This window comes from Stegodyphus dumicola, chromosome 2 (assembly GCF_044657685.1).
Source record: "Stegodyphus dumicola isolate Sdum_Otavi_A_Nest chromosome 2, ASM4465768v1".
NCBI lineage: Eukaryota > Metazoa > Arthropoda > Arachnida > Araneae > Eresidae > Stegodyphus > Stegodyphus dumicola.
In genome coordinates this window covers 253,889,809-253,905,991 of record NC_140769.1, presented here as the reverse complement: position 1 = coordinate 253,905,991, position 16,183 = coordinate 253,889,809, and the positions used below count along the sequence as shown (strand labels likewise).

Below are 16,183 nucleotides of genomic sequence, written 5' to 3'. Positions count from 1 at the left end.
GATGCATATTCTGAGAATTTTTAATATTCCGAGACAATTACATGGGGGGAAACGCTATGAAAAAATTAAAAAGACGACATTTTTAATTAATTACATAGCAAATTTTGCTTTTGCTAAGAGCTGTTTCGTAAATTATGCTTTATAGCAAATTACCTTGTTTATTTTTCAGATTCAAAATATTGTATAATAAGTTGCCAAAACGAAACTTTATAATATTACAGCGAAAAATAAAAATGTTTTATTTTAATGTTATTTTTTAAATATAATTCCAATATATTACCATTATTTTAATGAAATTTATTAATGTTTTAAAAAAAATCGTCGAAAAATTCTCAGATTTCAAAATAAAAAATTTTCTATAGAAACTGACCTTAAAATCTCCAAATTTATAAGTAAGATAAAAGAATTCACATTCCCAAAAGCGAAAATTCTTTAAGAGCTCTATTACAAAAAAATGAATTTTGAAATACTTATGTTTCACTTCTTGCTTAGAAACTCGAGTATCCCATCATTTATATTAGAAATAGAAACAAATGAAACCATTCAAAAGATAGCCATATATGTCGGTGAATCGCCAAAAGTATTCCTCCAAAATGCTAATTCACACTCAAAATGGCAGTCGTAAAAACAGACAAAAATTTCAGATGATTAAAATTAAGGACCTTCTGCTGATTTGGGCTAAAATTAAGGACTTTTAAGGACCAAAAATCGGTTCCAAAAAACTTAAGGACCGTACGAACCCAGTTTGACACATCAACAGCTGTATTTATAAAGGCAGATGTTCAAAGTGCCCGCCATGCACATCGAGGCAGGCTTGAACGCGCCGTGGAATGGATGAGTGCACATGTCGCAGAAGCCTGATGTCCACTGAATTACAAGGAAAATGCAGATGAGCAACTATGTCCGTTTGTGTAGTCACTACGTCATCCAATTCCTTGAGATGGCCCCATAGGAAAAAATTCCAGCAGTGTGATATATAGTGATTGTGGCAGCCACAGAACCAGACCCCCCACGTGTGATCCAGCGTGTGTTGTATGCCATATCCAGCCAATCGTGTACAAAAGCACATAAATGCACCACAGCCCCATCATGCTAGAATCAAAGGATGTGTATTGTCGCTAAGGGTACGTCATCAAGGAATTTGGTTAAGACATCATGGAGAAATACCAAGTAAGACTGTCCTGAGAGCCGTTCAGGCAACAAACATGGTCTAAGCAGGCAATCCCTGATATGCCGCCGATCACATTTACAGACCAACCAAAGTTCCTGATGTTTTTGTAGCTTGGATTACATGCGCATGAACCAGGGACCACATATGGCTGTTGTGATAATTGAATACTCCATCACTAGTGAAACATGCTTCATCAGTCCATAAGAGTATCTGCAATGAAACCGTTATCCGTGTTATGTTGCTGCAAGAGCCATTCGAAAAGTCCACGTAAGTCTGAAAGTCATCCAGTTTTAGAACTTCATGTTTTCGTACCGAAATGGGTATAGCTCCTCTGACCGTAAGAGCCTATGCACAGTACTTTTACTCATATTCAGCACATTGGCTAGAGCGTGCGTGCATACCTTGGACATTTCTTCTACCCGCCGCAGCATTATTTTGTGTTACCAACAGGGCGCTCTGCAGTCTTCCAAAATTGTGGCAACTGTCTCTCGGGCAGATGCTTTCTGTATTTTGCAGTCTGTGGATGACTTTGGCATTGGGAGGATAGTGTGACGGATATCGACGAGCATACCTCTTAGCAGTTCATAAGGCATTTCTATTACATTCACCGTACATAAAATACATGTTGCGACATTCATGAACAGAATACGTGATCACCATGTGAAGAATATCGGTAGCTACACGATGTAGCCTTTTAAATACGAGTTCAATGGCAGCTTAACGCCATTCCACACAGCGTGCGCATGAAGCGAAATGTTCTGAACGTTATTGTCTGGAAAGATATACAAGTACTCCCATTGATATGTCCAATAAGGTATTTTTCTGTTGCACCGACTGTGGCGTACTGTCCTCGTGTAAACTGTGGATCGTACAGTTCTTTCGGCATTTTTTATGTAACCCCAAATGAGGAATGGGTTATACTGAAGAAAATATTCTGATGAAGATAAGTTTTCTGATAACACAGATTACTGAATGAAATAACATATTTAGAAAAACTGTATAAATCAAGAAATTAAACAATGGTCTAAATAAAATCAAAACTAGCATGAAATGAACTGCTAAACAACTGGATTACCCTTGATATTTAGAATCTGAACTTTTAATCCAGCATGAAATGAACAGGGAAACAACAGAATTACCCTTGATATTTAGAATCTCAGCTTTTAATCTAAAAAACAAAATGTATAAATTAATTTTGTTACAAAGTTTTTATATATGTATAATTTAAATGTTCAGAAAAAACATAAATTACAAAAATTTTGATTAATATATGTTATACTTTAATGGATATACGAGGTAGAATTCAAAAGTTCCCAGACTGAGTCTATAACATGAAAAATATTATGAATTAAATTGCAAAAACACATCCTCCTTTGAAATAAGATCCTTGTGCAACAACACACTTTTGCCAGCATCTGTTAAGTTCATCGAAGCATGTCTGGAAACCATTTTTGGCCATGTCCTTTAATTCAGCCAGCGATGCACATTTGCCTTCATCTAAAGATTGAAATCAACAACCCTGCAACTGTCTTAACACTTTCGACCACATGAGTTGGGACAAACCACTTTTAGAAAAGGGGTAACACAAAACGTTCTCGTAGCTGCACTACTGCACAAACTTTTTACATTATATACTCAGTCCGGGAACTTTTGAATACTACAACACATAATAAAAATTTACAATTAATGTTAAATCCAATCAAAACAGGTTTAAAGATAATTATGAAGATATCTTAACATTATATGGGAAATGCATGCATTTGGTACACAATCTAATCAGGATTTGCAGAGAAAGAAAATTTTTCAAAACAAAAACAGTTCTAATCTAAACTACAAGACCCTTTACCTATCAGAAATTACTTACCACAATTATTTCCTATAATATACACATTAGAATATGCAAGACCAGTTTTATTACTAAAAAAAGCACGGTATTATGAAATTCATATAGATATATTTAAAACTATATTCAAATGTACACATTTAATATGCAATATATATTGGAGGTTTTCTATAAATTAATATGATCACAATTTTCAGATGAAACATAATACAGAAGTTTCCCAAAGTTTCAAAACTTTTCCAAAATTCTTCTGTCGCCTAAAACTGTTACAAAATTTTTATAAATATGATTTAGTAATATGAAAAGGGGAAGACATTTCAAAAGAAAAATATATGTTCAAAAATTGTTTTTAAATTTACAAAGTTTAACTTTCTAAAAGTAACTTTTTCAAAATTTTGAAATGATTAATTTTAACAAATTGAGTAAACAATATGATGATGGATCTTGACTTAAACAGACAAAATTTAATGTATTCGAAAAAAATGCATATAAATCAAACACAAAGTAAGAATTTCATAAATGGCCTCTCTCATGGTAACAGAAGCCACTGAAGTACAAGACTGAAGACTAAGCTATACCCTAAATAAAAATAAAAGCTAATTTTAGAAAGGTTAACTCCTCAGAATTTCAACTCGTATTTCGCTGTTCAAATTGTTTTTGAAAAAAAAATGTGTCATGGTTGAGAAACTTACAATAATTGAATTTAGCTATTAGTGGGCACTAGCATACTCTTTAAAGATTAAGTGACATCACATAGGACTTTGAGCATAAAAGTACAAGTAGTTCAGTCGCAAAATCATTCAAAAAATATTTGGTATTTTTCCGTTTTGCCGGCGCAAACGATAAAGTCGCCAACAATGGTACAATTGATGCCAAACGGAATATCTTCACTGGCAACCTTTTATGCCTCATTTTCAAAACAAGTCGCAACCATTTCTTATCAGATTGATTGTTTCTTTCAATACTGGCATACAATTACATAGAATTTTTACAAGATAGTTCAATTTTATGCTCCAAGACCATTCGTGGTAATTAAGTTAGGTACAACTCTAATATACGCCCTAATTTCACCGAATGTGGCGATATGTGTTCTGCACTGGTTTTTGGCCCGACTGCGTGTTCTATGGCAACCCTGTTGATGTTGAAAAATCTTTCGCTGGAGCTCGTTGATTCGCCTCTGTGTCTGAGAAGATGGGAGGGAAAAATAAAATGGTAGTAGTTGAATTGAAGTTCGGCAAAAGGAAATATCATTGTGGCTATCCTGTTGAGGGGTAGTGGGTATCTGGGAGATTATTTTTAATGGCAGTGCATGATAGAAGTAGGGATTTGTGATTTTATTTATTTGTGAACCATAGTATAAATTTTCTGGATAGTGTGTCTGGCTGTCATGTAAATACGATACTGATTACGTGGCGGCATGTTAAAAGCGGTATAAAATTTATATTTCTGCTATTCGAAAACGCATTAATTCATGGTAAGTGCATTTTATTTTATCCTTGTTCTTATTTTGTAGAATGTTATGTTCATTGGTTCTTTAGTATGAATTTCTGTCGTTATTGTTGTTTTTTTTAATTGTTTGAAATTTATTTGTTTATTTTGTTGTTTAGTGTCTAGATTGTGCAATTCGTAGATGTTTTTTAAAGTTGAAACAGAATGCTGTGTACATGGTATTATTTGAAATTTATTGTTGTTACGTTATTTTATTAAAGCGTGGAGTGCGTAGATCGTAGATTCCTTCCTTGCCTAAATTGTGCAATTCGTAGAATTTTTTTTTAAGTTTAAACAGGATGCTGTGTACATGGTATTCTTGGAAATTTATTGTTGTTATGTTAATTTATTAAAGCGAGGTGTGCGTAGTTTGTAGATTCGTTCGTTGCCTACATTGTGCCATTTGTAGATTTTTTTTTAAGTTAAAACATGTCGCTGTGTACATGGATTCTTGTCAAATATTTTTGGTTAGAAACTTTACGTTTTTGCTATCTAAATTTTTTGTTTTTGTTTCGGATTTTTAGCTAAATTGTGTGTTCAAAACGTAGTTTTTGCATGTGTGAAAACCGCGTTTTTGGAGACATTTTAGGCTAAAAGTTCGAAATGTAGACAAAAATTTAGATAGTAATATGGCAGCGTGAAGTTTCTCGTCAAAAATATTTGACGCAAAATTTGGCGACTTGAGGGCGCATATCAGAGTAGTTCCTTAAGTTAATTAGAGTGCAATCACACCGCTCACCCAAAAATAAAGGAAAGGCAAAATCAAGGGTTAAATTCATCAATTTCAATGAGAAAGCACTAGTGAAGTAAAGCACTGCGGTTTTACATAATTTCTGAGTAAGCTATTCGTACGAATTGAAATAATCCTTGCATTTAAACTTGTATTCCAAATTAAGATTTAACTTGAAATTAATATAGATAATGACTGAGAGAATTAGGTTTCTATAGCGTAGTTTACATGATACGAGATCACTTGGAGTCACATTATACGAATCGGCGAACCAGGATGTGAACAATGAAAGCACAGTAAATTCTTAAATTAATTACAAATGAAGGATAATAACAGGATGTGAACAATGAAAACAGGATATGAACAATGAAAGCACAGTAAATTCTTAAATTATTAACAGGATGTGATTCTTACATTATTACACAGTACATTATTGCACAGTAATTCTTAAATTATTGTAGTATTACATTATTCTTAAATTATATAGAATTATATAGAATATATCTTAAATTATATAGAATAAATTACATATCTTAAATTATATATCTTAAATTATATAGAATATATCTTAAATTATATATATAAATAATATTAATTCATATTATTCTTAAATTATTGTAGTATTAATTATTAAATTATTGTAGTATTACATTATTGCACATTATAAATTAATATTACATTATTGCACAGTAATTCTTAAATTATTAACAGGATGTGATGTGTCTTAAATTATTAACAGGATTCTTAAATTATTAACAGGATGTGAACAATGAAAGCACAGTAAATTCTTAAATTATTTTACAAATTGTCTTTATTTATTAGCTTTTTACAAAATTTTAAATGATATTAAAATGTTTATGCCTTCAAAATAAAAAATTCTTAGAACTAACGTTTGTTAACATTTTTTATGTGTATACTGTATGTTGTCTGCTTTGCGAGATTTGTGCCAGCAAAACGGTAAAGTACCAAATTTTATACAAAATTTATTAATTACAATGAGCTCATAAAATGGTCCTTATAATTTTATTTACTAATAAAATTAAAATTATTTTACTAATAAAATTAAAAACTAATAATCATTAAAAATAATCTTTTTAAAATTCCTTTTAAAGTGAGTCTCGGTTAGACGTTCTCAAGCTATGTATTGATACCGTCTTGCCGAGATATACATAAATTTCTTGAAATATTGTTTTATTTTTCTGTATTACAGAATAATATAGTAAAATAATACAATTTATGAGTAGCATACATGTTTATTAAAATCACATGTTAATATAATTATGAGTTAATTGAGTACAATTCCATTACAACGGCATCAGTTAAAAATATGACAACAACCACGTCAAAAATCTTAGCTAGAATTTAACATTTGAAATATCATGGCTCGAGAATTATAGTTTTCATTTGAAATATCGCCGCTCGTTATTTTGAATATTTTTTATTAATGTTTAAAATATCGTGGCTCAAGATTTCTAGTTTTCGTTTGAAATATTGTCACTGGTTTATTATATTTTTTTGCCATTTTTTTTAATATGATAGATTACACAATTTAGCAGTTACCTAATAATGAAGAGGCTGCCATAAGATTCTTTCAGGATAAAGAAATAATTCTTAGCAACAGACTTTGTACTCAAAATCATCCGATGCAGTTAACTTTTGACTCAAAAAAAGCTCCTATATGGCGTTGTTACGTACGTTCTAACTGTGAAAAAAAGGATTGAGAACCAACACATGGTTTGAAGGCTCATGTCTCGCTTTCCTCAATGTCGTTCATTTTATCTATCTGTAGTGTCAAGAATCCACGTCAACTGAATTTTGCGAACTTCAATTAAAAATGAGCCATAATATGACAATAGATTGAAATAACTACTTGAAAGAGATATGTGCAAATAGTTTAATGTCTCGTAAAAGAATTAAAATCAATGGAGCCAATAAAATCGCAGAAATAGACAAAAGTCTTTTTACAAGATGGAAAAACAACATTGGGCACATTCTTTCAGAACATTTGAAAATGGGCTAAAAATCTATTGTAATTGTGATTATCTTTACTGTAAATTTTATTCTAAAAGTATATACTTCTCTCTTAAACCTGATATATAATTTTCATAATCAAGGCTTATATGATAATAAACCAAAAAATAACATACCATTCTAAGAAAATCAATTTTTAACACAGCAACCTTTTATTCTATACTTTTCTTGTGGGATTTGAGGGTTATTAAAATAATGCAGTTTATTTTCTTTATTACCGAAATTTTGAAAGGCACTTTGATGCTTAAATAATGTTCCACAACTTGAAATGTTATCCTAGTAATATCATAGATAATCACTGAAATCTCAGACAGTATACAAAATACGCACTTTGAATATAAATTTCATTATTTGCATAGATATTTTTATTACTGATGTTCGATGCACTTGTGTAAAATTTACTTAAAGTAAAACAATAACTGAAGGAAACACACATATAAACCATTTCTATTAAATCAATGTTCAAAGCATTTTAAATAAATATAAAATTATTTTTAATATTTTTTTGACCAAAATCTTGTTTTCAATAGGATTGATTATCTGCATTACTTTTCTAAGTACTAAAATATATACATTTCTTTGGATATAATTAATGTAGCTAAAAATTACGTTAGAGCTATGCATTAGACAATAAGTATACGGCTTCAAATATACAATGGAATGCAGTCAATCACTTGAAAGCAAATACTATATATATAAATCTGTGCGAGTTTGTGTATATTATATATATTCATACAAATACTAATGTAGATATAGATATATATACATTACGAGAACAAGCAGATGAACTATTGAAATTAGCTAAAAAACGGCGCGGGGAATTTGCAGGTAATCCAAATCATGGAATAAACGACTACGTTCAAAGTAAAGTTTAGAATACCAAGTAAAGACGCTTTCAAAGGACGTTTTCAGATTCCATTTTTTTTTACGTATTCGCTGACAGCAATAATAAAAATAATTTTAAAAAAATATTTCATTAATAACCTTTACAGAAGAAGATGCTAAGGGTTAACAATTTGGATTTAATTAACCATTTCTCGAATTTAATCATTCAATTCAATATTGCAAGTATATAAGATAAATTTAATTTATACTCTAAACCTTACTGGATAACACATATATTCCGATATTCTACCGTTTCAAACGTGAATTTTCAAACGCACTTTTAAAATTAAAACTTACTACGATCTGCAATAATTTTCCCAAAATAGCTTCTGCAAATTCTTGCATAAAATTCATATAATTAAGATAAAAATAAAAATTATTCAATTAAACTATATTTTATAAAGCATTACTACGCTACTCGATCGCTTAACAATCAAAACCTAACCACAAATACTTCAATGCAGTACTCCGCAAAACCACTAGCGTCTAGAGCTGGAGCAAACCGCATGTATTCGTTACTGAGTAACGGGTACATCGGTTGACTCGAAGTACCGATTCGGACTAGCGTCTACGGAGAGAAGGCAACTTTTGGGATCGTGATCTGATCCTCATTTCTTATGCGCATTCACTTTTGCGCATCATATGACGTTTTTCTCTGACGCTGAAATTTGTTTATAATTCCTGTTATTTGATTTCGTGCGCTTTATCCTTATTATATCTCTTTCACGTATTTATAATGAGTGAAGAATTTTTAAATAAAAGGCCCTTTTCAGGGCCAAATACTTCGGAATATTCTGATCAATTGATTCAGAATATTAGAAAATGTAATACCAGTTTAAACGAGCTAGATGATGGTACCCATGATCAACTAGACATTGCATCTGAAATTCACAGTTCCGCTTTGAATACGAGCGATAACATCTTTCAGAAAACAATTTCAAAATCTTTCAGCTGTTCCGTATGCAAAAAGTGTTTTTCAAATGCCAGCAATTTGAAGCGTCATTTGAAGAACATACATTGCAATAAAGAACACATTTCTGCTGCAGAAGGATCGAGTTCAGATTATAAAAAGCATGAGATTTTTAATGGTAATTCGATTTCAAATATATTGGCTACAAAATCCACAATAAGTTCAAAAAACTTTAACTGCCCTGATTGCAAAAAATGTTTCGCTAATAGCAGCAATCTCAAACGTCACCGAATAAAATTCCATATGCCACAACAAACAATGCTTAAAAAGAAAGTTCTTACATTCAAATGCAGTTTATGTACTCGTCAATTTAATAATAACAAAAATTTGCTGTTTCACAAGCGGAGAGTGCATTCGCTGCCCTTAAGCATTCGGCGTAAAAACTTATATAAATGCCCATTATGTAATGAAAATTTTTCTTTGAAAAATTTTACTCTACACTTACAAATGGAACATGAAATACCCATGGAAAAAGAAGAAAGAGAATTCTCTACGTTTGAGGATTTCATGCTGTGGAAGGAGAGTTTTGAAAGAGAAACAAAATCTAAATTTGTTAAATTTACAAAGGAGCATGACCAATTGCACGTAAAGTATATTTATTTTGGATGCCATCGTTCAGGACATTATATATCTAAAGCGCAAGGTATGCGACATTTAAAAATACAAGGGAGTAATAAAATAAACTCTTATTGCCCAGCCTCTATAAAAGTAAGCCAATTTAATAATGGAAAGTGCACTGCTTATATCAGAAAAACCCACGTAGGTCACAAAAATGATATAGGTCATCTGCCTCTTTCAAAATCAGAACGACAATTATTAGCAACTAAAATTGCTGGAAAAGTCCCTTTCGACGCAATTTTAGATGAAATTCGGGATTCTTTATCTGATACAGGGCTTGAGAGGTTGCATCTTTTGACAAAGAAAGACTTATGGAACATTGAAAATTCTTATAATCTGCAATCAAATGCTGTAAGGCATAAAAATGATTGTGTAAGTGTAGAAGCCTGGGTGAATGAAATGGCGAGCGAGGACATCAACTGTATTCTATTTTACAAGCCTCAAAATAAAATTTTAGAAAATTATCCCGAGTTTAAAAATGATGATTTTGCATTAATTATAATGAATGACTCCCAGAGGCACTTACTACAGAAGTTTGTAGCAGACTGTATATGTATAGATGGCACCCATGGGTTGAACAGTTATGGATTTGAACTAATCACACTGCTCGTACTGGATGATTTGCGTCAGGGCTTTCCCTGTGCATAACAAAAGAATGCGACTGTCCGCTATTATGCAAAGAATGCAATGCTTGTATTCATAGATATACTTGCAGTTGTGTTGATTCTGCAATCCGCAGGAATATGTGTAAGCATATTCATTCAGTTTGTTTAAAAAATAAAAGTAAACTTCCAGAATCAAATGAAGATAATAATCATGAGCATTCTTTTCAAATTGATTTAGCTTATGAAGAATCTGATATTTTGCTTGAAGGATTTAAAAAAAATAAACAATCATGTGTATCACCATCGAAACTTAAAGATAATCTGCAAAAAGAATATGCAATGCTAATTGCCTTGCTTTCTTCATCAGAAGAATATGAATTGCTTCAAAAAAATATTATATCATTAAAAGCAAAATTAGGTGCAATACGTTTAAATAAAAATCCATCTGATATGCCAAAAAATATACCTTCAAATAAAAATATTGACACTCAAAGAAGATTGTTTTCAACGAAGAGAAAAAGGAAAGCAACTTATGTTCCAAAGCTGACAGCGGTAGAAGCTCAGGATACTGCATTAGGCCTAATTCAATATCCAAGATATGAAAATAAGAAATGACAAAATTTCTGTAAATGTTCTAACAAATATTCTAGTTTTACATGTATGTGTTCTGCTGCTTTTTGCTTTATATAAATATTTTGAAATTTAAGAAAAAGTGCTTATTAATATAAAAGTGAAAAAAAAAATTCCATATTTTCAACATTTAAAAATTACAGTTGTAGGTCCTCCTGAATTATAATGGCTATAATATTTTAGTGACATATTAACAACATATTAATTATTAACAACATAATGTCATAATTAAAATCAATATATTAATATATATATATTGATTTTAATTATTATGTTTAGTATTATGTTTAGTAGATAGCTTATACTTCTGTAGTAAATTCACGTATCTTTTAAAATTTTCATAAGTAATCTCATCAGTGAAATGAAATAAAACCAGTTACTTAAATAATGTATCATATTTTATGTACCATTTGCTTATGGCTTGCCTGGTTAAGAAGTAATTCAGATTTATAGACATGAATATATTTTCAGAAATTTACGATTCCAAAATATAATAATTTTACTTTATTTCTCATTATATGAATATACAGCAACATGGGAAATTTGTATCTGCTTCTTTTAAAAAATAATATTTTAAATCTGAACTAATAGAAAAATTCAAACAAACAATTTTCTCTTACAATTTTTATGCTTTTTTATTGGTGTAAATAAGAAAAAATACTACAATACAAAAAAATGGATTTTTGAAAGTTTTTGTTTAAAATTCTTAATTGTAGTGCTTTTTTAAAATTATAGGTGAATATTATAGCATGCTATTCTACAAAGGAGTTTTGTTTCAATAATATTTCATAATACATCATAGTGATAAACATTTTAATAATTTTTATGCATTTATTCTAATGTTAAAAATTGTATTTAACTGCAATAATTAACTTGTGCTAGTATATTATAGTGATTATTTTTTTAAATTTATTTCTAGTTCTGCATAAGTTTTCTTATTTATTGTGAATTTCTTTTATTAGCCCAAAAGGGCAGCAGCTCAGAAAGGCTATTAGCTTTGAAACGGCATTTTGCTTTGTTTCACTATAAATGTCCGTTTCACTTTGCAAACTGTGGCCACCAAATATTATCGCTCTGTATTATATTTAAAGAAATTAAATAACGAAGAATCTGCATGAATGCATGTATGTTTCTTGCACAGTGAAAAAACGACAGAATTTAGAGCCATCAAATTTTGAATAACGAAATCGTCTGCCCAAACATAAGCACCTGGTCTAATTTCGAATTGGTTTTAATCCATTTCATATTTTGTAACTTTAACAAAGTTTTTATTAGCAAACTCAACTAGTTCAAAGACAGCAATAGCAACCCTGCACAGAAAATAACATTTTTATCTCCAGCGTGGAAATTCTAAAGATATGCCATTTTCAAATATTTTGAGATATTGCTCTTGAATTGAATTTTATGTGGTTTACTTGCGAAGAACATGATATTTAATAAATAAAGGTAATACTATAAGGTATTTCTCCCACTTTCTTAGCATGCCTTCATGATTCTGCACGCTGGGCCGGTATTCCAGAGGTCCGTAGTTCGATTCCTGGCGAAGGCGGTTGCTATTTTTCATTTTTCCTGCTACGAAAAATATACCTAATGTCTCTACAACACATAAAACATTACAAAAACGCTCCTTTGGACGTAATATAAAATAAAATCCGAGTTTATCTTTTTTTTCCCCCTTGTTACACTTAGAAAAGTTTATGCTCCGAATTTTATGAAGTACTAAAATAAATAATCATCTTGTAATGTTAATAATTAATGATCATATAATCAAATAAATGATCGTCTTGTTATGCTATAATAATTTTAAAAACTACTACCTGAAATACTCATAAAATCAAAAACTATCAGATCTTGTTTAATTTTACCTTATTTGTTTCAAAGCATCATGTGCTATCAATATTATTTAATTTTACTTTATTTGTACACAGAAATAAGTTTTGCATTTAGAATTTTTATCGTTTTACCAAAGTAAAGTTTGTACAAGAATTACGTATGAAAAAATGTGCAAAATGCAATAAAAAGTGCTTTAATAAGCTATATTAAATCTTATTTGCAAAAACTGTGACTTTCATAATCTCATCACTTATACAACGTATCACATTTAATAATTAAAAACAGTTATGTGATGCAAACCCCATAGGTTTCAGTGTTAAAGTAAGTCAGATCGTTCCTTCTCTTTCTTGCAGACATGTAAGAGACGCACGCTCCGCCCACTGGGTTAGTCTATCTCTTATATGGTTCATGATGCCAAATTTCTGACCTCATGAAGATGCTACATGTGCCTGCAAATATTATAAATCCTCCTGAAGAAGGATCGTCCACCCCTACAAAACTTGCAGAATTTCAGATAACAAATTACTAATCATGATATGTTATCATTAATTATAACAAAGATCAGTTGCCTCTGGATACTGTGTCATGTTATTCTTGTGGAAAAGAACATGAAGCTCAAATTAAATCAATAGTATTATATTTGTCTATAAGAAATCTGCTACCGATTTGTGAAATTTTACAAGATTCTTGTAAAAAGAACATCAATTTCCATCCTGACCAACTCAACAGTAAAGCTTTAAACCCTTGCAACCAGCAATATCAAAATAATTGCATTTTTGAAGCTATAAATCTAAAATTTAGGACAATGGGATTTAAAAAAAAAATATTGGATTAATAATTTGAAGACTTCAGTGTGGAAAATATTTGTATTATATTTCTGTTGTCTAACAAACTTTACCCAGCTAATGAATTAGCCATAATATAAGAATGAAGTACTGTACTTTTTTGTACCAATATGTGAAATTTGAAAGCAGTGTCCATGGTTTTCAAAAATAATTCACATTGAAAGAGGTCACCTCTTGCCTGGAAAAATAAAAATAACATTACTCAGAGTCGTAGCTAGGTTTTCAGCGTCCAGGGACAACTGAAGGTTTCGCGCCCCCTACTGCTTGCCAAGGATGGAAAACATTTAATTCTAAAATGTCGTAACATCAATTTGGCGCCCGGGAACAGATGCCCCCCTCTAGCTACGCCCCTGACATTACTGCGGCCTATGCTCATGTTCCTAAATGATGAGGCAAGCGACAAAGATGCCCTTGGTTTAAAAAAAAGTCCACTGCCTATGTCTGACATCTTGGATTTAGTTTCATTTTCAGAGAGGTTAGTGTTAGTGAATAGGAGGTGCAGGCTTGAATGCTTGCAAGATCTGGCCCCTGTGATAATAAATATGCTATGTAATGCAAAATTATACAGGCATAAGCTGGATGACAGTTCTTTATTACATAAAATATTTTTATATGAACTACATTTCATGGGAATAAATGTGCTTAAACTTACATATAATATTTATCATATATCATAGTTGAAGTTTTTGATATCCAAATATATTACCTAAGTTATTTACATATACATTTATGGTACATCTTTATTATACTAGCTATATTATGTTACATCTTGATATCAGCTTCAGAAATCAGAAATACTTTTAAAATGGTAGGATGTGCTATCCATTTACCAAATACATCAACTCCAGTAGAAAAACGTTTATAAGGTGCTGTTTATAACGTGCTGTTTGCTCTGTCGAGTTGAATGTTGTTGAAAATGATCAAACTCAGAAACCTGATGCACCATCCTTATGTGACGTGTAGAAAGCTATTGAAAGTCTTAATAAAAACAGGGCGCAGGACCAGACGGTTTTATGAATGTTAAAAAAATTTATGGCAGTAATTAGAAGAGTACATAATCTTCTCCCACTGCGAATAAATTCTTATACTTTCATTTTTTCTCAGTTTATATATCTCAGTACTATCATCTCTCGATAACAATATAAAACTTGAAATTCTCAATACATTATTTAGAGCTAATACTTTTGACGGCATTTCTCGGTTTATGTATCTTGGTACTATCATCTCTCGATAGCAATATAAAAATTGAAATTCTCAATGCATTATTTAGAGCTAATAGATGTTTTGATGGTTTAAAGAATTTATTAGTGTCTAAATTATTAAACTTCAAGACAAAAATAAACCTTTATTCAACTTTTATTAGACGTTATTATATTGTATGACAGTGAATGCTAGCCATTAACAAAAACAGATAAAGAAAAACTTCTAATCTTTGAGAGAAAAATACTGAGAAAAATATATGGCCCAGTTAGGGAAAAATAATAGATGGAGAATTTTGTTTAATTATTAAAATCAATAGGTTTTGACATGATCAGAGGTAAACATTTTGTAATTATACTGTAAATTTCTTTTTTTATAATACTTTAGAGTTGTAAGTATGTAGAAAGAAAATGTTTTTAAACAAGGTTTAATTCTGAACAGAATTAAATTATATACTTTGAATGTAATTTGAATAAAATATTTTCACAAGTTTTTTTTAATTACATCAGAAAGAAATTTTAAGGTAATTTGATTTTATTTGGTTAATGATTACAAAAATTAAGATCAAAGTTTATTATATTATTAATATCAAAATTACACAATATTCCTTTCCAATTTACAGAGCTTCTTCCTATACTTAATAGAAATAATAAATAGAAAATTATTCTCAAATATAATAATAGATAATTATTCTCAAATAGAAAATTATTCTTTTAGCTTTAGGCATCCTTTAAATAAAAAGCCACTTTATAATTAATGCTCTGTTCGGTTCATTTCAAATTAGAGCTTGCATTTCAAGAGTGAAATACATTAAATATTGCTGCTGATTTCCATGTACTTAACTTCTTATGAGTATTTTTGAAAGCGATTAAAAATGTTTTTTTAATGTTATTTAAAACTTGTAACTGATTTATTATAAAATGTAAGGAAGTAATTCTTTTAATACTTATTATAAATTTTTATATCCTTAATTTGAACAATACATATTCTAAAAATTCTTCTTTACTAATTCCTTAAGTACACATCTGACTGCCTCACCTTGATGTGCTTTATGTGATTCTGGACAAGTCATGGATGCTGCTCATCTGGACATGTGCTCTGCACTTAAGAGTTTGGACTGTATTGTAAAAAATATTTGAGTGTTTTTTGCCTAATGACCTAATGGTCAATGGCCAGGCATTTGATAAATAAAATTAAGTACACATCTCGTAAACTATGCTTTACAGCACTTTTTATCAGATTGCTTTCCAGTACGAACAATTCTTGCTTAAAAAATTTTATAAATATATTCATCAACAGAATTTCAATTTATGTTTACAATTAAATGGTAAGGT

The 16,183-nt window shown here is 30.3% G+C and overlaps 1 protein-coding gene across 9 annotated transcripts in view; it reads right to left on the bottom strand.

Annotated features, from left to right (window-relative positions):
• pasha (microprocessor complex subunit partner of drosha) overlaps positions 1-8,673 on the bottom strand; it is a 93,312-nt gene extending 84,639 nt beyond the window's left edge. Inside the window, exons 1-2 of one of the 9 annotated variants that reach the window (XM_085812049.1) lie at positions 8,446-8,673; positions 2,247-2,339 (exon numbers count right to left, since the gene is read on the bottom strand). The gene's annotated coding sequence lies outside the window, so the exon portion shown is untranslated. Of the gene's footprint in view, positions 1-2,246; positions 2,340-8,029; positions 8,149-8,445 lie in introns of those variants that run through there. The other 8 variants (XM_085812053.1, XM_035352993.2, XM_085812050.1 and 5 more) reach the window with 8 other exon arrangements.
• Positions 8,674-16,183: the final 7,510 nt, after the last annotated feature.